Genomic DNA, 26,622 nt, shown 5'->3' with positions numbered 1-26,622 from the left:
AACTCCAATACTTTGACCACCTGATGTGAAGAACTGACTCATTGGAAAAGACGCTGATGCTGGGAAAGATTGAAGGCAGGGGGAGAAGGGGAAAACAGGATGAGATGGTTGGACGGCATCACTGACTCGATGGACATGAATTTGGGTAAGCTCCGGGAGTTGGTGATGGACAGGGAAGCCTGGTGTGCTGCAGTCCGTGGGGTCAAAAGAGTCGGACACGACTGAGTGACTGAACTGAACTGATTAGAGCAACCATAGTAAACTAATATAGCCAGGAAATATTCTAAAGGCTTCCCTTATATTATTTCATCCAATTCTCATGTTTTTCCATCTCCTCATTAATCAGGGAGAGGTATAGTAGTAAATAGATACTAATTTACCACCCCTTCTCCTCCTCCTCTCCCCCCACCCCCACTGCTGGTCCCACCACATTCACCCTATACCCACATGCCACACATGCAGATCTTCCTGACTGTTTTATTCTGGGACAGAGAAGAATCTGAAGAGCCTTAAGCCTAGGGTTTTTCTTCAAGCCACTCCTACACCAATCCCATAACCCAGGGTCCAGAATAAGATGGAAAGAAGTAGCAACAGGGGAAAAAAAATTATATTTTTGTTGACTTGTTTTGTAAATCTGGATTTTTTTTTTTTAATATTAGGTTAAGATAATACAGCTGTATCTACCATGTACCTTAAGGTAGATTATGGTCCAAGATGGATCTGTCTTAGACTTTATCCATCAGACTTTATTCTAAGTAATATCCCTGATTTGAACCCACAGGACAGTCTCAAACACATGTCCAAACACATACTCATCAACCATGGGTGAGTTCTCCTAGGAAAACCTGTTCTTGGGGACTTCCCTGGTGGTTCAGTGGCTAAGACTCTGTGCTCCCAATGCAGGGGGCCCGGGTTCAAACCCTGGTCAGGGAACAAGATCCCATGTGCTATAACTAAGACCTCATGCAGCCAAATAAATAAATAAATATATATTAAAAAAAAAAAGAAAGAAAACCTGTTCTTTATGCCATCGTGGGAGGAACAAAGGGCAGCAGCAGTGCTGTCCTTTCTGATATCTCTCTGCCTTGTAATTTTGTTTCAAGAGAAATTCACTTAACATGCTTCCTTGAGGCTTCTGGATGGTGATTTCTAATGACAGATTTGAGATTGCATGTTGGCTTTGCCTTGGGTAAGCTCTGTTCCCTACATTCTTCATCTGTAGAAAATAGGATGATATCTATTGTCAAGATTATTATAAGGATTAACATGAGATGATACAAGTGAAAGTGTCTTGTTTATAGCAATCACGGTAACTGGGATACTCACAGCCCTTGTTAAGCGAAAACTTGGGCAGCTTTGTTGGTCCACAGTTGATTGGACTGTCACGCGAGTGTATGCTCCTCGGTTCTTTGTCTCGTCACAACAAAAATTTGGAGTGACGGACATTGAAGCCCCCTCGGCGGGTCATAGCTCTTAGAAGACAGACCATGTTATAGCTCTTAAATAAATCAGTGTTATAGCTCAGTGTTACAGCTCTATTTATTTAGATAATAGCAGGATCCATCTTCGAGGCATGAGGGCACGACGATCCAAAGACAGGAAGAGAGGAGGGCCCCATCGTGCAGGAGAGAGAGAGAGAGAGAAGAGGGCTTTGGCTCCTCTTTTTATATGTTTTTTTTTGTTCCCCCTGGGCCTCTCCTATGCAAACTGGGCTTAGGCAGGAGTGTTGTTTGTTTTACCTGAGGTTCTCACTCTGGTCCTCGGACCTTCCTTTGTTCTATTTTCACGGGCTTTCCCCTTCCAGGTCTTTTAGCCATCGCCATTTTGGACTCCTTTTCCCTATTCTAACTACCTAACAGGACCATGTGTGGACAGCCAGTCCCCCAAAATCAGCCAGATCCACGGGCTGATCAGATACTAATGGGGCAGCTCAGTGGACAAGGTTGTGCCTAAAAAGTAAAGTAGCAGCAGGTTGCTCTCTAGAATCTGAAATGGGACACAAGAAGAGAATCAGGAAATTAGGGGCAGAAGTCAAAGCTAAAAGGATGTAAGGAGGGAGGAAGTTGTGGGGCCAGACGGAAGTTGTATTTCTTGAGTAGGGCTAAGTTATGAGGAAACGGAAACTGAGTATACAGAAGTGAGAACATCCCTAATAGATGAGTCACATAAATGCAGAACAGTACACTGAAGATCCTTAGTTCCTGCCACTGAGATTCCTGGAGTCATCTTACACCTAGAAGAGTTCCTGTTTTTTGATTTCCATGGTTTGCCTATCTTCCATATTGACTTGCGTGCTCAGTTGCCTCAATCATGTCTGACTCTGTGACCCTACAGACTGTAGCCCGCCAGGCTTCTATGTCTATAGGATTTTCCAGGCAAGAATGCTGGAGTGGGTTGCCATGCCCTCCTCCAAGGGATCTTCCCAACCCAGGGTTCAAACCAGCATCTCCTGCTTCTCTTGCATCGCAGGTAGATTCTTTACCACTGAGCCACCAGGGAAGCCCCTTTATTGACTTGTGCCATCTTAAAATAAGCTTCCATTACTTGAGCTGGACTATTAATCCTCATGTCTTACAAAAGAGCTTAATTAAAACAAAAAGAATCCACGTGGTAGTTTCATTTTTAAAAATGGATCATGAAACACTGGGGCATAAAGGAAAGAGGAGAATATTCCTGGCAAAGGGAATACCAAGAGTCAAGTCTTGGACTTCCCTGGTGGTCTGGCGGTAAAGAATCCGCCTGTCAATGGAGGGGACACAGGTTCAATCCCTGGCCCGGGAAGACTGCACATGCCACAGAGCGACTACGGCCACGGCTAATGAAGCCCATATGTATGCCCTAGATCCCGTGCTCTGAGACAAAAGAAGCCACTGCAGTGAGAAGCCCTTGCACAGCAAGGAAGGCACAGAGCAGCCAAAAACAAATAAATAAAATTTTGAAAATAAATAACCAAGATGGAGAACAAAAAAAAAAAAAAAAAAAAGAAGAGTCAAGGCTTGGAGAGAGTATTAAGGGTATTGGTGGGGGAAAAAAAGGGCATTGGTGGGTGGGCAGAATCTGAAAGCATGAGTCAGAGCATTGTGATGGATCAGAACCAAAGCTAAAAGCAGTAAGGCAGGGTAGGGCGGTTGGGAACCTAGATGCCCACTATGGGCAGATTTACTGTGTTATCAATGGAAGCTCCTCCACTAAGGCTTTGTTATTCTCACACACTGCAGGGTTTTACTTTAGTAATTCAAACAATCTTAAAGATTTTTAAAGATCAGTCAACAACCCCCACCTTGGGCAAGCAGTTTATCAACCTAACTGATAAATGATCAAAAGCCTAGTTGTTATTATGGAAGACTCCACCAGACCAGCTCCTTATCTTTGACTTTCAGGAACTTCAAGGAAGCTGCTTGAAAGAAATACAGAAAACAACCAAGTCATGTTTGACCCTGTGACCTTAATCACAGGGAAATGCAGTAAGGAGAGAACCTCATTTCCCATCTGTGGCCGAATTCTGACTCAGCCCAGACCCAGGGGATGACTGAAGTCCGTGGGGGTTTGGATCCAGTTCAGTTCAGTTCAGTCGCTCAGTCGTGTCTGACTCTTTGCGACCCCATGGACTGCAGCATACCAGGCTTCCCAACCCACCACACCAACTCCCAGGGCTTACTCAAACTCATGTCCATCGAGTCAGTGATGCCATCCAACCATTTCATCCTCTGTCATCCCCTTCTCCTCCTGCCTTCAATCTTTCCCAGCACCAGGGTCTTTTCTAGTGAGTCAGTTCTTTGTATCAGATGGACAAAATATTGGAGTTTCAGCTTCAGCATCCATCCTTCCAATGAATATTCAGGACCAATTTCCTTTAGGATAGACTGTTTGGATCTCCTTGCAGTCCAAGGGACTCTCAAGAGTCTTCTCCAACACCACAGTTCAAAAGCACCAATTCTTCAGTGCTCAGCTCTCTTTATGGTCTAGCTCTCACATCCATACTTGACTACTGGAAAAACTGTAGCTTTGACTAGACAGACCTTTGTAGGCAAAGTAATGTCTCTGCTTTTTAATATGCTGTCTAGGTTGGTCATAGCTTTTCTTCCAAGGAGCAAGCGTCTTTTTAAATTTCATGGCTACAGTAACAATCTGCAGTGATTTTAGCACCCAAGAAAATAAAGTCTCTCACTGTTTCCATTGTTTCCCCATCTATTTGCCATGAAGTGATGGGACTGGATGCCAAGATCTTAGTTTTCTGAATGTTGAGTTTTAAGCCAGCTTTTTCACTTTCCTCTTTCATTTTCATCAAGAGGTGCCTCAGTTCCTCTTTGCTTTCTGCCATAAGGGTGGTGTCATCTGCATATCTGAGGTTATTAATATTTCTTCCGGCAATCTTGATTTCAGCTTATGCTTCATCCAGCCCGGCATTTCACAGGATGTACTCTGCATGTAAGTTAAATAAGCAGGGGACAATATACAGCTTTATAACTTATGGTTACCAAGAAGGAAAGGGTGTGGGGAGAAATTAGCTGGTTCATATACACACTCCCAATTATAAAAAGATCCAGAAGGGTCCACTGTATAGCATGCAGAACCCTATCCAACACTCTACAATAACCTATATGGGAAAAGCACCCAAAAGGAACATATAGATGTCTAGACATAAGTGAATAAGTGAGAGTTGCTCGGTTGTGTCCAACTCTGCAACCCCATGGATTGCAGCCTGCCAGGCTCCTCTGTCAGTGTAATTCTCCAGGCAAGGATACTGGAGTGGGTTGCCATTTCCTTCACCAATAAGTGAATAAAGTTGTATCTATTGGGGGAAAAAAATCCACAACATTGTAAATCACTTATATTCCCCAATTCAAATGATACAATTTAAAAAAAAAAAACATGGAAATGCTGACTCTAGGCCCCTCAGACCTGGTGACCTAGGCTGGTGTCACATCCCTGGAACCTGAGCAGACTTGGGTCCCAAGGCTGGAGTGTCTTGGATCTGAGTGGGCAAGGAAGATATGCCTGGCAATGAGCCCTCTACCAAAGGACCTGGAGAATCTCCAGCTCTGGGGGGTGGAGGGAGGTCCTCCTGCAGCTAAACTAAGCCTACTGCACCCAAAGGGTGCTGGAACTTCTGGGATGGAAGAGTTTCAAAAAGTCCCCTGGGCTCCCAGACTCCTGGTGGTGGGGATCCCAAGTCCAGCCTCCTTTCTTAGGGTCACCCCACCTACGGATGACATCACCCTCCGTAGAATGGACCTGCAGGAATTAGCATGTGTCCAGGAAATAAAGGTTAAGGGGGAAGAAATCAAGAGACACAATACAGCCCTGGCTGTTTGTTACTTCTGTCACAGCTGAAACTGGACAATCCAGGAACAAGGCTTTCCCTCAGGCTCTGGTTGCCTAAGTACCCAGAGTTGGGTGGGAAGAAATGCTGTCGCCTTGTGGCCATTTCCTGTAACAACAACTTTCAAACTGGTGCTAATGATTGAATACTCAGGATGCAAGCAGGGTCGGAAAGGACACCTGCCCTCAAGTCCTTGGGGGTAAATCACCAAAAAGCATTCAAAATAGGGTGGGTGTTCAAGAAGCCAATTTCAACAGGTAATCCGTACTCACACTGTATAAGATCAAAAAGCACACAGAAACATATCCCACATGACTAATTATCAAATTGATGCAAATCAAAACACTGAGGAATCACCTCACCGTGGTCAGAATGGCCATATCAGAAAGATCCACAAAGAATAAATGCTGCAGAGGTAGGAGACCAAAAGGAATCTGCCTACACTCTTGGTGGGGGTGTAAATGGGTGCAGCCACTATGGAAAACAGCATGCAGGTTCCTTTAAAAACTCAACACATAGGTACCATGTGATCCAGCAATCCCACTCTTGGGCTCAGACATGGAAAAAAAAATCATAATTTGAAATAACTCGTCACCCCTATATCCAGAGCAACTATTTACTAGAGCCGAGATAGAGAATCAACCAACAAGGCCAAAGACTGAAAAATGAAGACAAAGTGAGGCAGCTAGATGCTGGAAAACTGCTCACTCATAAAACAGAACTGTAAGGCAAGTGCAGAGAAAAAGAGAGTGAGCCGGGCAGTCAGGCAAGAAAAGGGAAATTTATTAGATGGAAACCAGAGGGTGACTGGCCCTTAAGGAGAACCAGTGTCCTCCCTTTCTGACGGGGTCTTTCTTATACCCCACCAATGAAAAATTCTCTGAAGGGATGGTTAATGTTTAGCCTGTAGTTGAGCCCTGTGGTCACGTAGCCAGAGGTCTGGAATCTGGTGGTCTCGTAGCTTTGGGAAGGTAGGCACCAGTGAGAAAACAGAACGTCGTTTGGGCAATTTTTGGTCAGTCTCAAGGGTCACTGTGATTTTATTCTTTGTTTGGGAGGTCAACATAACGAGCCATCTTAACAATGAGCCCGCATGTGGATCTATCAGTCCTTACCCTCAAAGACAAGAAATGTGAATCTGTAACAGATAATCCACAAGAAATATTCCTTTCTCTCCTTCCATCCTTACTCCCTTGCACAGAGATACACAGAAATCTGTAACTCTAAGAGATAATCCACAGTAATTATCACCTAAATTCTTTCTATGTATACACAGTAAAGTATAACTGAGATAGATAATTCAGAAGGACCTGGTGTTCAGGACTCTTCTCATTCTTCTATGGCAAAAAAAAAAAAGAGAGAGAGAGAGAGATCCCACCCCATAAGTATGCATGCCTGAGTCAGGAGGCTGTATGCTGACAACAATCACAAGACTGCAAATCAAGTGTGTTGCACTGCAGCATCGACAAGACGGTGAGAAAAGGAGAGGAAAGCAGCGCCTGTTTTCCTACCTCCGACCTCCCCGACCTGGGATGCTATCACATCCCTGAAGACTGGACAGCCTTGAGGCTTGAGTCCCACTGCTGAACGGGGGGTGGTGGACACAGCCTGGCAGGGTGCCCTTGGTTGACCCTTCTAAAGGTCTACTGTCTCCTACATTCTGGCTGGGACCAGAGTCCCGCGTGGCATCAAGGCCCCAAGGGATTTGAAAGCAAGGTTCAGCTAGCCTCAACCTCTCCTGGTGCTGGGGGTCCCAGCTCAAACCTTGTTCCTCAGAGTGCAGCCTCCTAGCACTAGCACCTAAGCACCCTCAGCAGTGTACTGTGATCCTGGAAAGATGAGCCAGGGTGGGCTGTTTGTGTGATGCTTCAGGGGGAAAGATAACTGAGACTCAAGAGACCCAAGTCCTTTCGGGTTAGCTCTTGCTTGATCAAGAAGCAAACCTTCCCTCAGGTTTTGGTTACCCCGGGAACCAAAGGTAGGCCTGAATGCTGCTGCTCCCTTGTGGACATTTTCTGTAACTACAACATTTTCTCGGGTGTTCACTGGCAACTCAAATCATGAGGGCTGGATTTCTGTGAATGACAGAAATTAACATTACCCGCCTCAGGAAATGTCTTGGGGTGGGTGATGGAGAAATAAATTCCAAGACAGCCGAATTTCAGTAACCCAACTGTCAAAGGTGAATTCTCCTGACAACCTTTTAGGGGGAAAAAAAAAAGCCAAAACAAAATCAAACCTCCACAACAGGACAAGATATTAAGGATCCCTAATTGCTGGAGGAGTGCCATTCAAAACGACAACGGGAAATCAAATCCCACCAGAAACAGTGGTCATCATCACCAATCTACAACTGACAAACGCGGGAGACAGCCTGGAGGAGAAAGAATCCCCCTAAGCTCTCTCTGGGAATATACATTGGCAACAGTCAGTATAATGGACAGTTTCTGAATGCCTGAAAAAAAGCTATCAGAGAGATTAAAACAAGAATCTGACATCCCCACACCTTGGCCTATATCCAGAGAAAACCAGTGATCAAAAGGCATGGACACTCCTACAGAGCTTCAGCACTGCTTCCAATAGCCTAGACACGCTATCAGCAAAATCTCCAACGAGGGCTTAAAGTTTAAACAAGGTGTGGTACATATATACAGTAGACTATTTCTCACTCATAAAAAACCGTCACTGATATTAGGTAATTATGACAGTAGTAGCCACAGGGATGGTCCTTGAAGGATCATACACTAAGGGAAATCTGTCAGGCAGAGAAAGACCATGGTATATGAGGTACCTTCCAGCCAAAATAAAAGTAGACATACAAGGCAACAAACTTACAACCCAAACTCAAAAGAGACTTTGGGAATTCAAAGTCAAATGAAGGGTTCCAGAGAAACATAGGTGATGGCCCAGGAATGAATTAAAATGTCGGTGCCTACATACACAAGAAATCTGTACTGTAATAGTTAATCTACAGTGATTATCCCCTTCCTTCCTTTCTACCTTCCCTCCATATATAAATAGCAATCTGTATCTATAAAGACAGAAATCTCTAAGAGATAATCCACAAAAATTATCTCCTAACTTCCTTCTTTATGTACACAGAAAAGTATATCTGAGATATATAATTCACAAGGACCTGATGCTTGGCACTCTTCTTGACTTTCTACGGTAAAAAGTTAAAAAATGCAATAGAGACACACCGTGGATATGTTATACCTGAATCAGGTGGCTGTACATTGAGGACGAGCACAACACTGCAAATTGACTACACTCGAACATAGCATCGGCATGACGTTAAAGAAAAAGAAAGAATTAACTGTATGAAAAGCATTGTTCTAATGAAGAGGTAAAAAGCCCATCAAACGCTCAACCATAATTTATGTAACCATTTTTCTCCTGTCAGATATAAATAACACTGCAATGATGAGTACAAAAAAAAAGAAAAAAGAAAGAAAGAAAAGCAATGCGTGCTTTATTCCCTCCGATCTCCCTGACTTGGGGTGTGATCCAGCCTGGAGCCTGTGCAGGCTTGGGTCTCCAGACTCGGCTGCTGTGTTTTTGAGACAGCCTGGCAGGGTGTTCGTTGAGCTGTTTTTAAACATATACAGTCGGCTGTACTCTGGTTGGGACCAGAGACCCGAGTGGGATCAAGTCCTCGAAGACCTTGGGGGCAATAGTCACCTAACCTCCATGTCTCCTGGTCCTGGAGTTCCCAGCTCAAGCCTCCTTGCTGAGTGCAGACTCCTAGGCACTGAAGCTCTGTCAGCAAGGTGCTGTGGCTCCCGTCGGAATTAGGCTGGAAGCCGTGTGTGTGTGTGTGTGTGTGTGTGTGTGTGTGTGATGCTTTAGGGGGAATAAATAGTGAGACACAAGCCCTTAAATGCTCGCTCGGGTACATTCCACTCTTGTTTCACAACCCTGGAAGCCGACTTTCCCTTATGCTGTTTGCCCCAGGAACCAGAGTGGTCATCAAAAGTGCTGCCACCTTGTGGCATTTTCTGTAACTACAACTTGACCAAAGGCATTTACTGGCACCTCCAATTCACAAGGGGGCGGGGAGGAGGGGTGCTGTTAAGACAGCTTGCCTCAAGAAAGGTCCTGGTGTAAATATGAGAGAAATAAATTGCAAACACACCCAACCTCCAAGATGCCAATCGAAACATAAATTTTCCACACATGCCTAAAAGAAACAAAAAAATGAAAGAAAAAATACCCTAACCACCACAAGACAAGATGCTCAACATCCTTAATTATTGTAGGAGGAATGCTAATCAAAACGACAACAAGAAATCAAATCCCACCAATCAGAATGGCCAATCTCAGAAGTCTACAAACAATATATGTGGGAGAGAGCAGGGAGGAATGGGGAACCCCCAACATGGTCAGCAGAAGGAACACGGGCAACAGCCACTAGAACTGACAGCCTCTGCATGGCATAAAAAAAAAAAAAATCCAAGAGAGTTAACCCTAGGATCTGACGTTCCCACATCTCAGCCTATATCCTGAGAAAACCATTACTGAAAAAGTCACATGCACCCCAACATTCACTTCAGCACTACTTACAACAGCCAAGACACAGACCCAGCAAAATGTCCACTGACAGAGTAAAGCTTAAAAAAGACCTGGTACTTACAGACAATGGACTATTATTCAGCAATGAAAAACTGGCACTGCAATTGTGAAATCATTCTACTTGTAGCCATAGAAATGGATGCTGGAGGATCACATACTAAGTGAAATCAGCCGGACAGAGGAAGATAAGACTATATGACGTCCCTTCTAGGCAAAATTTAAAAAGAGATACAAAGGAATTAAATTACAACACAAAAATTGACTCTGAGAATTCCAACACAAGAATTTAAAAAAATAAAATAAAAAAGGAAAGGCCAAGGAATTAATTAGGAGGTTGGGAATAACACACACAGAGAAATTTGCGTCTATACTAGATACTCCACAAGGACATGATGATCAGCACAGGGAACTATGCTGATCTTCTGCAAAAACCTCTATGGCAAAAGAAAACAAATAGAACAGATATGCTATATGTATATGTCATAAGTGAACCAGAAAGCTGTACACTGACGACAAACAAAACCACAAAATTAATATACTCTAACATAGCATAGACGTGAAATTAAAATAAAAGCATTTCCTTGTTTATTCCCTCCAACCTTCCTGAATTGCACTGCTATTCCATCCCTGGAGCCTGAGCAGGCTTGGGTTCCATCGCTGGATTGTGGAGCTGAGCAACGAACCCTTAATTGAGACCCCTCTTAAACTTCTTCTGTCTGGTCTTCTGACTGGGACCAAAGTCCCTAGTGCTCCCAAAGGATGGGGACCCAATCCTCTATCTTCCAGGACCTTGGAAATGTTACCTAGCCCCCAGGACCTCTGGTGCTGAGATCCCCAACTCAAGCTTCCTTCTTAAGAGTGCAGCCACCTAAACCCTCTCAGCAGGGTGCTGTGGCCCGGTTGGAATGAATCTGGGGCGGGGGGTGAAGTTTGAGGGGCAAGAAGTGAGACAACCCCTTAAGTTGTTGCTCAGGCTTACTCCACTCCAATTCACAGCCTAGGAAGCCAAGTTGCCATAAGGCTCTGGTTGCCCAAGGAACCAGAGGTGGCCAGGGGGAAGTGCTGCCATCTTTTGGACACTTTCTGTAACTACAACTGCACCTCCGGGGCTTACTGGCCGCTCTGTTTCTCTAGCGTTGGGGTCTGTTAACGACAGCTGTCCTCAGGACACGTCCTGGGGCAGGAATCACAGAAATAAATTCCAAACACAACCAGGTTTCAGGAAGCCAACTGCCACAGGTAAATTTTCCTCACACCGTTCATGGAAAAAAAAAAAAAAGACTCAAACCTCCACCACAGGACAAGATGCTCAGCATCCCTAATTACTGCAGGAATATCAATCAAAATGAAAACAAGAAATCAAGACCTATCAGTCCCACCAGAGCATCCTCAGGAGGCCACAAACACTAACAGCAGGAGAGCCTGAGGAAACGGAACGCCCCTACACAGTAGGTGGGACGGCACACCGACAACACCCAATGTAATGGACAGTCTCTGAATGCCTGAAAACACACTGTCAAGAGGCTAAGTCTAGGATCAGACATTCTCACGTCTGGCCTAGATCCCGAGAAATCCATCATTCAAAAGGCACATGCACCCCAACTAGCAATGCAGTGCTACTCACAATAGCCGACACAGAGAGACAGCAAAATCTTCGACAGATTAAACTTGAACAAGATGTGCTACATATATACAATGGACTATTAGCCATAAAAAACAAAACTGAAGTAAGGAAATTATGCCACTGGTAGCCACAGGGATAGATCTAGAAGGATCATACCCTAAAGGACCCTAAAGGAACTCAGGCAGACTAAGGAAAGCAGTAACACACGATGTCCCTTCTAGGCAAAATTTAAAAAATGAAACAAAAGAAAGAATTTACAACCTGAAGATTGAGAATTCATATTCGAACCAAGAGTTCAAGGAAAAAGTGAAGGGCCTGGGATGAATTAGGTTGGGAATAATATAAACACAGATTTTATATTATAAAATCAACAATAATAATCCACAAGGATTATCAGCTTCCTTCCTTTCTTCCTTCCACACACACACAGAAATCTCTCTCACCTAGAGACAGAAACATGCATCTCTAAGAGATACTCCACATAGACTATTTTCTTGCTTCCTTCCTCATATACACAGAACATTGTATGTGAGATAGATAACCCACAAGGACCAGATGCTCAGCACGTTGCTTGACCTTATGCAATAAACTCTATGGCAAAAGAACCCAAAAAAGACCAGATATGCTCCATGGATACGTCACACCTGAATCAGCCGACTGTACACTGACAAGCACAGGGTGGCAGATGGACTGCACCCCTACATAGCATCGCATGAAGTCAAAGGAAAGGAGAGAAAGTCAACTTTATTCCTTCCCGCCTCGCTCATTTGGGCTTCTATGGTATCCCAGGAGCCTGAGAAGGCTTGAGTCCCAAGGCTGGACTGAGGTAGGGTCCAGACAGCCTGGCAGGGTGTCCTTCATTGAGCCTCTTTTTAGTTATTATTTCTGACCCCCTTTGAAAATCACCAGTGTCTGCTTGTCTCGGCTGGACCAGAGTCCTGAGTGGGATCAAAGCTTGGAGGATCGTGGAAGCAATAGTCACCTAGCCTGCACATCTCCCGGTGCTGGGGTTCTCAACTCAAGCCTTCTTCCTCTTGAGATTAAACACTTCCTCAGAGTGCAGCCTCCTAGCACCTAAGTACCTCAGCTGGGTGCTGTTGCCCCAGTCGGGATTAGTCTGGGGGTCGGGTGTGTGAAGCTTTTGGGGGAAGCAGCAGTGAGACACAAGGCTGCAGGCATTTTGCTCTGGCACATTCCACTCCCATTCACAGCCCAGGAAGCTCACTTTCCCTAAGCCTCTGGTTGTCTGAGGAACCAGAGGCGGGCGGGGGAACGTGCTGCCGCCACCTTGTGGAGACGTCCTGTAATGACAACCGCACCACCTGCGCTTACTGGCACTTCCACTTCAAACGTCCTCCTTGTTCAGTCACTAGGTCCTGTCCGACACTTTGCGACCCCGTGGACTTCAGCACGCCAGGCTTCCCTGGCCTTCACCATTTCCCGGAGCTTGCTCAAACTCATGTCCATCGAGTCAGTGATGCCATCCAACCATCTCATCCTCTATCATCCCTTTCTCCTCCTGCCTTCAATCTTCCACAGCATCTGGGTCTTTTCTAGTGAGTCAGTTCTTCACATCAGGTGGCCAAAGTATTGGAGTTACAGCTTCTGCACCAGCCCTTCCAATGAATATTCAGGACTGATTTTCTTTAGGATGGACTGGTTTGATCTCCTTGCAGTCCAAGGGACTTTCAAGAGTCTTCTCCAACACCACAGTTCAAAACATCAATTCTTTGGTACTCAGCCTTCTTTATGGTCCAACTCTCACATCCATACATGACCACTGGAAAAACCATAGCTTTGACTAGACGTGCCTTTGTCAGTAAAATAGTGTCTCTGCTTTTTAATACGCTAAGTTTGTCATAGCTTTTCTTGCAAGGAGCAAGTGTCTTAATTTCAAGGCTGCAGTCACCGTCTACAGTGATTTTGGAGCCCAAGAAAATAAAGTCTGTCACTGTTTCCATTATTTCCCCATCTATTTACCAGGAAGTGATGGGACTGGATGCCCTGATCTTCATTTTTTGAATGTAGAGTTTTAAGCTAACATTCAAATGTCTTGGGGGGTTTTAATGACAGCTGCCCTCAGGCCATTTACTTGGGTGGGCTTTGCCGAAAGAAATTCCAAACACAACAGGCTTTTAGGAAGCCAAGAGGAAAGGGAAATTTTCCACACACCCTTTAAGGAATAAACAAAATAATACAAAACCCAAATCTCCACCACAGGCCAAGATGCTCTGCATCCCTAATTACTGCAGGAATGTCAATCAAAAAATGACAACCAGAAATCATACCCCACCTTTCAGGTTGGGCATCCTCACAAATCTACAAACAATAAATGTGGGAGGGAGCCTTGAGGAAAAAGAACCCCTACACAGTAGGTGGAAAGGTCGTCTGGCAACACGAAGGATAACTGACACTCTCCAAAAGCCTGAAAATTAACTATCGAGAGAGAGGCTAAACCTAGGATCTAATATTCCCCCATCTGGTCCTAGGTCCGAAGAAATCCATCATTCAAAAGACACATGCACCCCAACGAGCACTGCAGCACAACCTACAAGAGGCAATGCCCATAAACAGCAAAATCCTCACCGACAGCTTTAAGCTTCAGCAAGATCTGCTCCTTATGTATGATGGACTCTCAGTCCTGTCAAAAAACACTAAACAAAGAAATTGTGCCCCTGGGAGCTGATTCGGCCTACCTGGGGGCTCATGGTAGAAATGTTGACCTCGCAAACAAAGAATAAAATCACATGACTTCTGAGACTGACCAAATTGCCCAAACGACACTCTGTTTTCCCGAGGGTGCCTACGTTCTCAAGGCTATGAGACCACCTCATTCCAGACCTCCAGCTATGTGACCACAAGACTCAACTACAGGCTAAAAATTAACCATCTCTTCAGAGAATTTTTCATTGGCGGGGTATACAAAAGACCCTGTCAGAAAGGGAGGACAGTGGTTCTGCTTAAGGGCCAATCGCCCTCTCGTTTCCCTCTAATAAATTTCCTTTTCTTCCCTGACTGCCCGACTCGCTCACCCTCTTTTCTCTGCACTCGCCTTACACTCCGGTGCCAAAACCCGGGAGGGAAGATCCACAGCAACTGGGTGGGGTGGGCCCCTCTCAGGAGCCCGCCTCCGGTTCAAGCCCTCCCTTGAACCTTGCCGAGAAACTGAGGCGAGCTCAGGACGGGGCTCTCCACTTGCCTTGCTGGACTGACATCCACACATCGGCCCACATCTCATCCATCGGTTACGAGGGTGAGTGTTCCCCGGGCTCCTCTCTCGCGCGCCTCCTTTCCAAGTCCCAGCACTAGGCGGGAGGAGCCCCACGGCCCTCGGGGCCTCAGCCTTGTGCCCCGTCTGACTCTGAAACAGGGGATGCCCATTTCAAAGCAGACTATTATTCCCCTCTGAGAAGGTCCTGAAAACGGGGATGCCTTTTCTCTCGGCCCTTTCTCCTTGCTTTCCCTCGCCCTTGTCTGGTACTTCAGTTGCTAAGTTGTGTCCCCATGGACTGTAGCCCACCAGTCTCCTCTGCCCACAGGATTTCCCAGGCAAAATAGTGGAGTGGGTTGCCATTTCCTTCTCCAGGGGATCTTCCCAACCCAGGGATTGAACCCAGGTCTCCTGCATTGCAGGTGGATTCTTTACCAGCTGAGCTACGAGGAAAGTCACCCTTAAAGAAAAAGAAAAAAAAAAAAAAGAAAGTCACCCTTGTCTACCCTTCCTATTCAGCCACAATGGGAAATTCTCAATCCCAGCCCTCAAAATCTACTCCTCTAGGATGCCTTCTCCGAAACCTAAAAGCCTTGGGCTTCCGAGGAGACATAAGACCAAAAAGACTTATTTACTATTCTAACACTGTCAGGCCACAATACAGACTTGATAGTAGGTTCCAATTGCCAGAAAACAAAACTCTCAATTATAATACTCTAATGGGACCTCAGTGCCTTAGGCCGCCGCAATGGGAAGTGGTCAGAGATCCCTCATGACCAGGTGTTCTTGGCTCTTCGCTCTCGATCCTCCCTCTGTGAATCCTGTTCTACTTCTCAAATACTCTTAGCCCACTCTGGGCCACATCCTCCTGATACAATGTCTCCCGATTCCTGTTGAGACTTTTCTTCTTCCTTTAACCCTTCCGACCACAGCCCACACCCTGTCGCTCCAATCTCCTTGCAGTCTCTCCAGATCCAGTTTCACAACCTCCACCTTACATCCCTTCCTTCCTCCCTCCCTCCTTCTCAAGGGCAGGCCCCTCCCTGCAAGCTCTGAGACCTCAGCCCCACTCTCTACCCCGAGGGTTCCAAGGCTCTACCCCAACCTCCCTAGATCCCCTCCCCATAAAAGGTCCAGACAACTTTAGAGCCAGAAGCTTCACAGCAGGACCTCGCTCTTTCCCCGATCCACTTCTCCCTTTATGGGAAGTAGCTGGAGCAGAAGGCGTTGTTCGGGTTCACGTTCCATCCTCCCTCACCGATCTGTCTCAAATTGAAAGGCATCTTGGCTCCTTCTTTTCAGACCCTGATAATTATCTAAAAGAATTCAGATATCTTACCCAGCCTTACGACTTAACCTGGCATGATATTTACATCATACTTTCCTCCACTCTTCTCCCAGAAGAGAAGGAGTGTGGCGAGCCCCTCAGGCTCACGCTGATGAGATACAGACTGACAGTAAGCCCGTAGGGGCAACGGCTGTCCCCCGAGATGATCCCAAGTGGGGTTATCAGGCAGGGAGACCCGGACAAGCAGTCCGTAATCATATGGTTGCTCGCCTCACTGTGGGCCTTCAAAAGGCCTTCTCACAGTGGCAGGTAAGCCGGTCCCTTTTCTCATCAACACGGGGCCACTTACTCTGCTCTGCCTGCCTAATCTGGAAAAACCAAGCCCTCTCAGGTCTCTGTTACGGGGGATGACTGTTTAATGTCTACGCCATGAATAACCAAGCCTCTACTTTGCACACTTCAACATACCCCATTTTCCTGTTCTTTTCTCATACTCCCCAAATGCCGCATTCTTATTCTTGGAGAGAACTTCTCTCAAAATTCAAAGCCTCTGTTACTATCCCAAGCCCATCTTCTGATGTAGCCTGGCTACTGCTCCTCAACCCCACCTCCTCTTCCCCCACCCCATTGCCCTTCTCAACCATAAATCCTATAGTTTGGGATACAGACAACCGATCTGTCACCTCTCACCATGTTCCAATTCATATCTGCCTCAAGTGAAAGTGAAAGTGAATTCATTCAGTCCTGTCCAACTCTTTGCAACTCCGTGGACTGTAGCCCACCAGGCTCCTCTGTCCATGGGATTCTCCAGGCAAGAATACTGGAGTGGGTTGCCATTTCCTTCTCCAGGGGATCTTCCCGACCCAGGGATCGATCCCAGGTCTCCTGCATTGCAAGCAGACGCTTTAACCTCGGAGCCACCTGGGAAGCCTCTAAATTCCCCAATCAACCACAATACCCAATCAACCACAATACCCAATCTCCCAAAAACATCAACAAGGGTTAAAGCCTATTGTCACTAAACTGCTACATCAGGGCCTCTTGCGCTCAACCCACTCTTCCTATAACACCCCTATTTTCCCCCTCAGAAAGCCAAATGGCTCCCATCACCTGGTCCAGGGCCTGCAACTTATCAATGTGGCTGTTATTCCCATACATCCTGTAGTTCCAAATCCCTATACTCTTCTCTCATTCCCTCTTCCACTACGCACTTCACTGTTCTACACCTCAAGGATGCCTTCTTTACCATCCCTTTGCACCGAAACTCTAAAGACCTCTTTGCCTTTATCTGGACTGATCCAGTCATCACTCCCAATAGCTGATAGGGACAGTCCCCCAACAAGGCTTTTGTGATAGCTCTCATTTCTTTGGCCAAACTCTAGCACCAGACCTAACCTCTCTTGACCTTACTCTGAGAACTGTCCTCCAATATGTGGACGATCTCCTCCTTTGTAGTCCTTCGCTTACACACTCTCAACAACACACTATACAACTCCTCAATTTTCTAGCTGAGCGAGGCTATCGAGCATCTCCCATTAAGGTTCAGCTTTCTCTTCCTAGAGTTACCCATCTTGGAGTCCTTTTAACACCAACAAAAAGATATACTACTACCGATAGAAAGTCCCTTATATCGACCCTACCACTCCCTACACTCGGCTACATGACCACAGGACTCAACTACAGGCTAAAAATTAACTATCCCTTCAGAGAATTTTTCATTGGTGGGGTATACAAAAAACCCCATCAGAAAGGGAGGACACTGGTTTTCCTTAAGGGCCAGTCACCCTCTCGTTTCCCTCTAATAAATTTCCTTTTTCTTTGCCTGACTAACCGGCTTGCTCTCTTTTCTCTGCATTTGCCTTACAGTAGCCGCAGGGAAAGATCTAGAATACTCATACACTAAGGGAACTCATCTAGACAGAGCAAGGCAAAAACTCAAGATGTCCCTTCTGGGCAAAATAAAAAGGAAGTGAAAAAAAGAACTAATTTACAACCCAAAGAGATTTTATTGAGTCCCAGCTCACTCTGCACACCACAAAGTGATGTCTCTGCTTTTTAATATGCTGTCTAGGTTTGTCAGAGCTTTTCTTCCAAAGAGCAAGCATCTTTTAATTTCATGGTTGCAGTCACCATCTGCAGTGATTTGGGAGCCCAAGAAAATAAAATCTGTCACTGCTTCCACTTTTCTCCCTTCTGGTGGTTCAGTCCCTAAGTTGTGTCCGACTCTTGCGACCCCATGAACTGTAGCCCACCAGGCTCCTCTGTCCAGGAGTGGGTTGCCAGTTCCTTCTCTAAGGATCTTCCCAACCCAGAAATCGAACCTGGGTCTCCTGCATCGCAGGCAGATTCTTTACCACCTGAGCTATAGGGAAGTCACCTATTTGCCTTGAAGTCATGGGACCAGATGCCATGATCTGTTTTTTGAATGTTGAGTTTTAAGCCAGCTTTTTCACTCTCCTCTTTCACCTCCATCAAGAGGCTCTTTAGTTCCTCTTTACTTTCTGCGAGTAAGAGTGGCTTATCTTTAGGAATGCAACCAAAGCGATCTATCACATGAAAGATCAGAGGGGGAAACCACTGTACACTTGACCCATCTACAAAGAAGAGATGAAAGGCATAAGAATTGGAAAGTAAGAAATACGAAACCATCATGTATTGTATACAATACGATTGTGTCAAAAATCCAAACAATTTTTAAAATAAATTTGAATTTAAGATGATCACTGGACATAGGTCAGTGATCCATTGTATTCCTTTACAAAAAGAAATTGGAAACAAAAGAATTTAAAATATGATTTACCAAAAATGCATAAAAGACCAAATACCTAGGAATAAATCTAGTACAAGTTAGACCACAAACTACAAAATGCTATTGACGAAAATAAAGGGGGAAACATTTTAAGGCCTAAATAGGGGATATATCAGATTTGTGGACTAAAAATTTTAATATTGTAAAGTTATCAGTTCTCCCCAGATTGATCCATAGATTCAATCTTAATTAAAATCCCAGTAGAATACTTCAATGATTTTTTTTTAAATCCCAGTAAAAGCTGTTGTGGAAATTATCAAGTTCTCCCCAGATTGATCCATAGATTCAATCTTAATTAAAATCCCAGTAGAATACTTCAATGATTTTTTTTTTAAATCCCAGTAAAAGCTGTTGTGGAAATTATCAAAAGCTGTTGTGGAAAATCATGTAAGTCAAAGGGTTTAGCATGTCCAAGCAAGAAGAACAAACTTGGAGAATTTACATCATCATCTATGGAGAATTTTTATTGTAAAGTAATTAACACAGTAAAAAATTGATCCATGGAGAGAAAACCCAACTAAGGGAAGAGAATTGAGAATTTAGAAGCAAATACACACACACAGAGAATTACCTGATTTATGATAATAGGTACAGTGTAATGGAAAGAGTGACTTTTTAATGATGGTTCTGGGTTGATTGGCTCACTGTAGGGGAACAAAATGCCTTGAGACCTAGCATAAAAAAATATCGTTGTCCAATGTATTCCAGGTGTAAAAGGGAAACATGGAATCATGTGACTACCTGGGAGTGTTAAATATGCCATAAACATTGTTGTATTACATTGCTTCTCCATTTCTGTTTATGATGTGTGCATGGGTGCTCAGTCATGTCTGACTCTTTGAGATATGTACTAACTACTTGTTAACTGAATGAAACAGTGGTTTAACTCAAAATACGAATTGGAGTATCACATTCTTTCTTTGTAGAAAATATCTATAACTTCAACTATAACATTATTAGTCTTTTTGCTATAGACATCTTTACTGTGTGGTATTTAATGAGGTGATTCTTTGTGACTGCACAGACTGTAACCTACCAGGTTCCTCCATCCATGGGATTTTCCAGGCAAGAATACTGGAGTGGGTTGCCATTCCCTTCTCCAGGGGATCTTCCCAACCCAGGGATCAAACCTGGATCTGCCACACTGCAGGCTGATTCTTTATCAACTGAGACACCAAGTGTAGTATAAAGCTGTGTGGCTCCAGATGAATTTTAAACCCCTTTGCTGGAGGTAGAAATCACGCATATTTACCAATAATCTAACATTATATTTTGGACATAGCATAATTTAATTGGTTAGTTACAAAGACTGATCAAGACTGAGCTCTCTAAGATCTAATACATGAAACAAATCTTCAAATATTAGGAACAATATCTCTTGAAGATATAGTAAAAGTTATAATTAAGTTCCAAGTAGTGGAAGTCACAAGCAAGTCTGGGTTTGAAGAATAAAAATAAAACCTATTCAAAAACATGTAAATGAAACTGCTTATAAACATTGAGATGGTAGAATGCTAAAACATAGTGAAAAATCAAACCTACTCCATTTAGTTCCTGACATATTTCAAAAAGGCAGAGAGATCCAATAGGTTTCATCAACCAGTCAGTTGCTAAGCAACTCATTGCTAAGATGGATGTAAAGTGCCTTGACACAAGCGTAGAGAAATACAAAAATAAAGAAGGATAAACGCTAGGTAGTCCTCAGATGCTAATCTCAAACGACTGACCTTTGAAAAGGTCTTATGTCTTGGCACAAACATAAGTACTGAACACTTGACCATTTCACAGCAGATATTCTTCATTACAGAAGTACTTCATGAGTCACAAGAGTATTACGAAAACAATCTGAGTAATGATGTGCTTAAAATAAAGCAAAAATCTTCATTTCCATCTCCATTCCCATATTTTCAGTTTGTGTTGTAAAGTAGTATGCTTAAAATTAAATCCCAAATTCTCAATTTATTATCACTGTCATTTTCACTGCTGATGAGTAAAAACTTCACTTATGATTTAAAAAAAAGTTCTAAAAAGTGTACTAGTTGCATGGGAAGGTTTTTGAAAATGCACCAGGTACCTTTTACTAACTAGTGGCAATTACATTTTTTATAATTATACAGTCATGCAGAGAAATAAGAGCATACTGAAATTAAAGAGAATAATAAAATAGCAGAGGTAAAATAAAGTCCTAATTGCCAAAATGTAAAGACAGATCCTGCACCCCAAGGACTTCTGTACTGGCTTCTCATAACAACTGACGTGCAAAGAGGACAAATCAGTCTCTGGTCCCAGCACAAGATGGAGGGTTTAAAGCCGAGGGGGAGCGGTGAGAAGCCTTGAGCTGTATGCGCCTTTCCCCTTGATCATAAATTTTCAGGAGACACAGATGGGGACCCTCTACAAATTGACGACAGCCCGAGATAATCTTGCGGCTTCCCCGGTGGCTCAGGCGGTAAAGAATCTGCTGCAATGCCGGAGATCCAGGTTAGACCCTGGGTCGGGAAGATTCCCTGGAAAAGGGAACAGTAACCCACTCCAGTAATCTTGCCTGGAGAATCCCATGGACAGAGGAGCCTGCTGGGAGTCCATAATCTGGCTGTGTGAGCACATGGCCATTAATGTCATGAGTTGTTTCTGCTTTGGGGTTCACCCCAGAGTGTTTTACATCTGAGTGTCTTATATATAACAGAGCAGACTTCAAAGGAAAATGAATGGTACTCCTCAATTTTCTTCCTCTCAGGACAATTTTAAAATTGTTTTCATTCTGATTTATTCATGGTCTCAAAAGTAAATTAGACCATCTTACTACTGACAAGAGTTACCAAGAGCTACACAGAACAAGGTTGAAAGAAGGTGGGACTAAAAGAAAGTGTAATTTTTTAAAATGTATTTTTATAATTATAAAAATTATGTATTTTTATAATAGGTACATCTTTGACAGGAAGTTTTCTGAAAGTTACATTTGAATCTCAATTTCTAAAGATAAATTTTTATTTTTGTTTTTTTTTGATAAATTTTTAAAATTTAACAAAAAACTAAATTAAAAGTGAAATGTCTTTGATAAATTAATTATGTGAACACTTGAAACACATAAAAATGATAAGCTAGTGTTCATGGTGTGGACTGAATTCACATGTCAGCCGTCAGGGGCAGTGTGAGCCTCTGAGCTGAGAGCTCTCTGTTGTTCAGTAGTTCAGCCGTGTCCACCTCTTTGTGACCCCATGGACTGTAGCCCACCAGGGTCCTCTGTCCATGCGGTTCTCCAGGCAAGAATACTGGAGTGGGTTGCCATTCCCTTTTCCAGGGGATCTTCCTGACCCAGGGATTGAACCCATGTCTCCTACACTGGCAGGCAGATTCTTTACCATTGGGCTACCTGGGGAGCCCCCCAACCGCTTTGAGCCGAGATTTCTGGCCTGCTGTCTGTATATTGGGTGGAAGCTGAGATGGAAACCACAGCCAGCCTCCTGCCCCTCCTCAGTCAGCAGGCCAAGTGGGCAGCTCACATCTCCCCTGCCATCATGCCTCACCGAGCATCCTGTGGCCAGCATTTTTCCACTGGAGCCACTGGACAGGCCATTTCCATGTATTCTGTGTGGATTAAGTACAAAGAGCACTGTGCACCTCCATTAAAATGGAAACCTAACTGTTCCGGCATTAATAAACATAAATCAAGTGTTATTATTAACAAATAAAAAGACTAACACCTTTGGGAGATGCCAAGGGTTTTCATAGATTTCTACCTTCAAAGAGTCAGTTCTTCTTTCTCCCTTTCCACTCCATTTAATCAATTAGAAAAGGCAAATCTGCTTATTTTCAAAATCCACATTTCCCAATAGGAAATTGAAAGCCCAGAAAACAATTAGGGAAAACGGGGCAGAGCAAAACACTGCAGTCTTTCTTGCTGTTTGAAGTTTTCCTGAACATCTGTTTTCTGTTGCTTCTTTCTCACTTAAATGCGTTATACTCATGCCCTCAAAAAGCTAGTCTGGAATATGAAGACTTGTTTTGGCTAATACAGAAAGTACTTCCTTACAATACCAGAACTGAAGATCAGAGTCTTAGAGAGTCGGTAAAAACGTCTTTTCTTTTTTGTCTTCTAGTTTCTTCAGTCTGATGAAGGATGATCTGATTTCTTCAAGATGATTTGGTCCAAATCAAAAATAGAGCTAATACACATAGTTTTGAATTTGAAGTGTTAATAAATCAGTTTTGGCTCCTAGCTACTGTTTTACGTATCTCGCAGGAACTTTCACCAACTGATCCATAAATAGGGTGACTAGACTTTTGTATTGTATGTTTTTGAAAAATGATTCATCACCTACAGGCAATTGTATTATGGCTTTATTTTGAGAAATATTAGTTTAGATTATTTTAAATTAGGATACAGTTGAGAAAGGCCCTAATACTGCCTTTCAGAGAAGTAAGAAGAACTCTGTGCTGCCGTATCTCTCTGCCCAGCACCATGGAGACAGGGCTCAGTGCATGGAAGAACTGTCTACTGAAGAACTAGATCTTATCTGTGCTCAGCGTTAGCAACAGCCCCAAGGCAACAACAAAGATGGTGTCAAAGTCTAGCTGGGAATCTGTTAGTGATTCTCATGACGTTGACAGCAGTTTTACAGTCATCACTTTGAAACCTGTAAGCCGGAGTTTTGGTAAGAGTGTATGCTTTCTGCAGATGTGTGAAGAAACGCTTTGTGCTGTGGCTGTGTGTGTCTAAAACCTGTTGAAATAACTGTGTGACTTGGCAAATGCACTCAACTGTACATTTAGGTAACGCCACAAATCAAACTGGTTATCTCATTTTTTTTTTTAATCTCAGTTTTTAAAAATGAAATTTTCAGGGACTTCCCTGGTGGTCCAGTGGTTAAGAATCCACCTTGCGCAGTGGGATTCGAGTTCAATCGCTGATTGGAGAACTAAAATCCCAAACACCAAAGGGCAACTGAGCTTCTATGCCACAGCTACTGAGCTGAAGAGCCACAACTAGAGTTCGCCCAGCAACTCAAAAGATCCTGCATAACACAGCAAAGATCCATTGTGCCCCAACAAAGACTTGATGCACCCCAATAAACACACAATCAATAAATAAATTCTTTAAAAAGGTGAAAATTTTCAGCCGTTTCGAAGAATAATACATTTGAAATCTGTGTGAGCTAATACGTTTCTGAAAGAGCTGATTTCCTTGCACCACATGAGGGGGCTTTTGAAAGTCCCAAGAGAGTGGGATTTACGGGAAACACACGGGGTTAAGAGAAGGCCACTGTAGCTGAAGACACAGGCGTGGAGGTGGCCAGACCAGACCACAGGGACGAGTGGCTGAGGATAGAAGCTCAGTTGTGAGGATGCTACCATCATCACTGCTTCCTGACAGAATTTAGAAGCTTAGGAAAGAGTTTTCTCACTCTCTCTCTTGATAAGACGCTTGGGGCAGGTTCTCTGGGAGTTCAGTGTCTGCGGGATGCAGATGGAATATCATGGGCGCGGAGGGCATCAGAAGGCTTGCTGGAGCTGGGGCATCCACCTCTGTGTGGTCCAGCCTCACGGGTGAGGGCAGGAGGGAGGCCCCACTTCTGGGTCACCTGTGCCTTTCCAGAGCTGCTGTGTCCCCCTTCATGTGGCAGCCACTTCCCTCAACAAGGGCGCCAAGGGGAGATGGAGGAAGTGGCCGTTTCCATATCAGGAAAAGACTACATCAAGGCTGTATATTATCACCCTGCTTATTTAACTTCTATGCAGAGTACATCAGCAAAATACTGGGCTAGATGAAGCACAAGCTGGAATCAAGATTGCTGGCAGAAATATCAATAACCTCAGATATGCAGATGACACCACCCTTATGGCAGAGAGTGAAGAACTAAAGAGCCTCTTGATGAAAGTGAAAGAGGAGAGTGAAAAAGTTGGCTTAAAGGTCAACATTCAGAAAACAAAGATCATGGCATCCAGTCCCATCACTTCATGGCAAATAGATGGGGAAATAAAGGAAACAGTGACAGACTTTATTTTCTGTCACTGCAGATGACAGAAATCATTGCAGATGATGACTGCAGCCATGAAATTAAAAGATTCTCGCTCCTTGGAAGAAAAGCTACGGCCAACCTGGACAGCATATTGAAAAGCAGAGACGTTACTTTGCCAACAAAGGCTCATCTAGTCAAAGCTATGGTTTTTCCAATAGGCATTTATGGATGTGAGAGTTGGACCATAAAGAAGGCTGAGTGATGAAGAATTGATGCTTTTGGACTGTGGTGTTTGAGAAGACTCTTGAGAGTCCCTTGGACTACAAGCAGATCAAACCAGTCAATTCTAGAGGAAATCAGTACTGAATATTCATTGGAAGGACTGATGCTGAAGCTGGAGCTCCAATACTTTGTCCACCTGATTCGAAGAGCTGACTCATTGGAAAAGACCCTGATGCTGGGAAAGATTGGGGGCAGGAAGTGAAGAGGGCAACACAGGATGAGATGGTTGGATGGCATCACCGACTCAATGGACATGAACTTCAGCAAACTCTGGGAGATGATGAAGGACAGGGAAGTGTGGTATGCTGCAGTCCATGGGGTTGCAAAGAGTCAGACACAATCGAACAGTGAAGAATAATGCCTGCCCACTGCTTCCCAGTGATAATGGCAAAGGTGAGCAACAAGCAGAGAAAAGAGAAAGTGGTGAAAAGGCAGGACTGGAAAGGGAAGAGAAGAGCGCGTAGTCAGTTATTGGACCAGACCTTCAGCTCTGTGGGCTGTTGTCACCATCAGTCAACAGAGAGGAAGGGCAAGGGGACAGAATTCATTAAAGTAAGGAGCTCAGAATCTGCCTGCAATGCAGGAGACCCTGGGTCGATTTCTGGGTCAGGAAGATCCCCTGGAGAAGGGATAGACTATCCACTCCAGTATTCTTGGGCTTCCCTGGTGCTCAGCTGGTTAAGAATTCGCCCGCAGTGCGGGAGACCTGGGTTCGATCCCTGGGTTGGGAAGATCTCCTGGAGAAGGGAACGGCAACCCACTCCAGTATTCTGCCCTGGAGAATTCCATGGACTATACAGTCCTTGGACTGTATAGTCCAAGGGGTTGCAAAGAGCCAGACACTACTGAGCTAAAGGAGTCACAGAGATTGAGTTATTAGGAGGTGAGAGCTTCCTGTCAGTCCTGAAACCCTTGTTCTCTGGTTGATAGAAGATTATGCTCAATGACATACATGTACATCAGTGACCCTTTCAAGCTTATGATGTGTATTATGTGTCAGCAGCAGTGAACTCAAGCCTCGCAGTTTCTTGTGAGACAAATCACTTACCAGACTGTCTTAGGACATCTCAGGTGTCTCTTTTTTTCATCCTCTTTTATCAAACTTCCTGAGCTTAGTGGGCAAAAGCATTGTGGTTTAGTTTCTCAGAGAGGAGTTCAAAATAAATGGAAAGATTGTTTCAAATACCTCTGCTATTTTAACACAGAAATGCAAGATCGACCAAAGTTTGGGTTATTTCAAAATCATTCCTTTCAAAAATAAAGACCTAACTCCTTCCAAATAATTTGGAACATGCTATTTCATGATCAGATTTCTAACTTTGGTGGTATAATTTTTGTTCTGCTAATGCAGATGAGGGGCTTCCCCAGTGGCTTAGCCGGTAAATTAAAAAGAAACAGAAGTTATGTCTCTAGAATTTAATCAGAGTACAATGGTGAGAAAGCAGAAATAACAGCAAAATAGAAAATATATTCGGTTCACCTGCCACCGACAACACGTTGTGTATCTATGTCACTATAACATGGAATAAAGGTCAATTTTAAAAGAATACTCA

General features: G+C 44.0%; 1 non-coding gene across 1 annotated transcript; it reads left to right on the top strand.

The window, feature by feature from the left end:
* The first annotated feature begins 860 nt into the window (after window positions 1-860).
* TRNAG-CCC lies at window positions 861-933 on the top strand. Its single transcript has one exon. It is a non-coding gene; the product is annotated as a tRNA-Gly (tRNA).
* Window positions 934-26,622: the final 25,689 nt, after the last annotated feature.

Source organism: Cervus elaphus, chromosome 12 (genome assembly GCF_910594005.1).
Source record: "Cervus elaphus chromosome 12, mCerEla1.1, whole genome shotgun sequence".
Taxonomy (NCBI): Eukaryota; Metazoa; Chordata; class Mammalia; order Artiodactyla; family Cervidae; genus Cervus; species Cervus elaphus.
The sequence above is the reverse complement of the archived record's forward strand: the minus strand, read 5'-3'. Positions and strand labels throughout refer to the sequence as shown.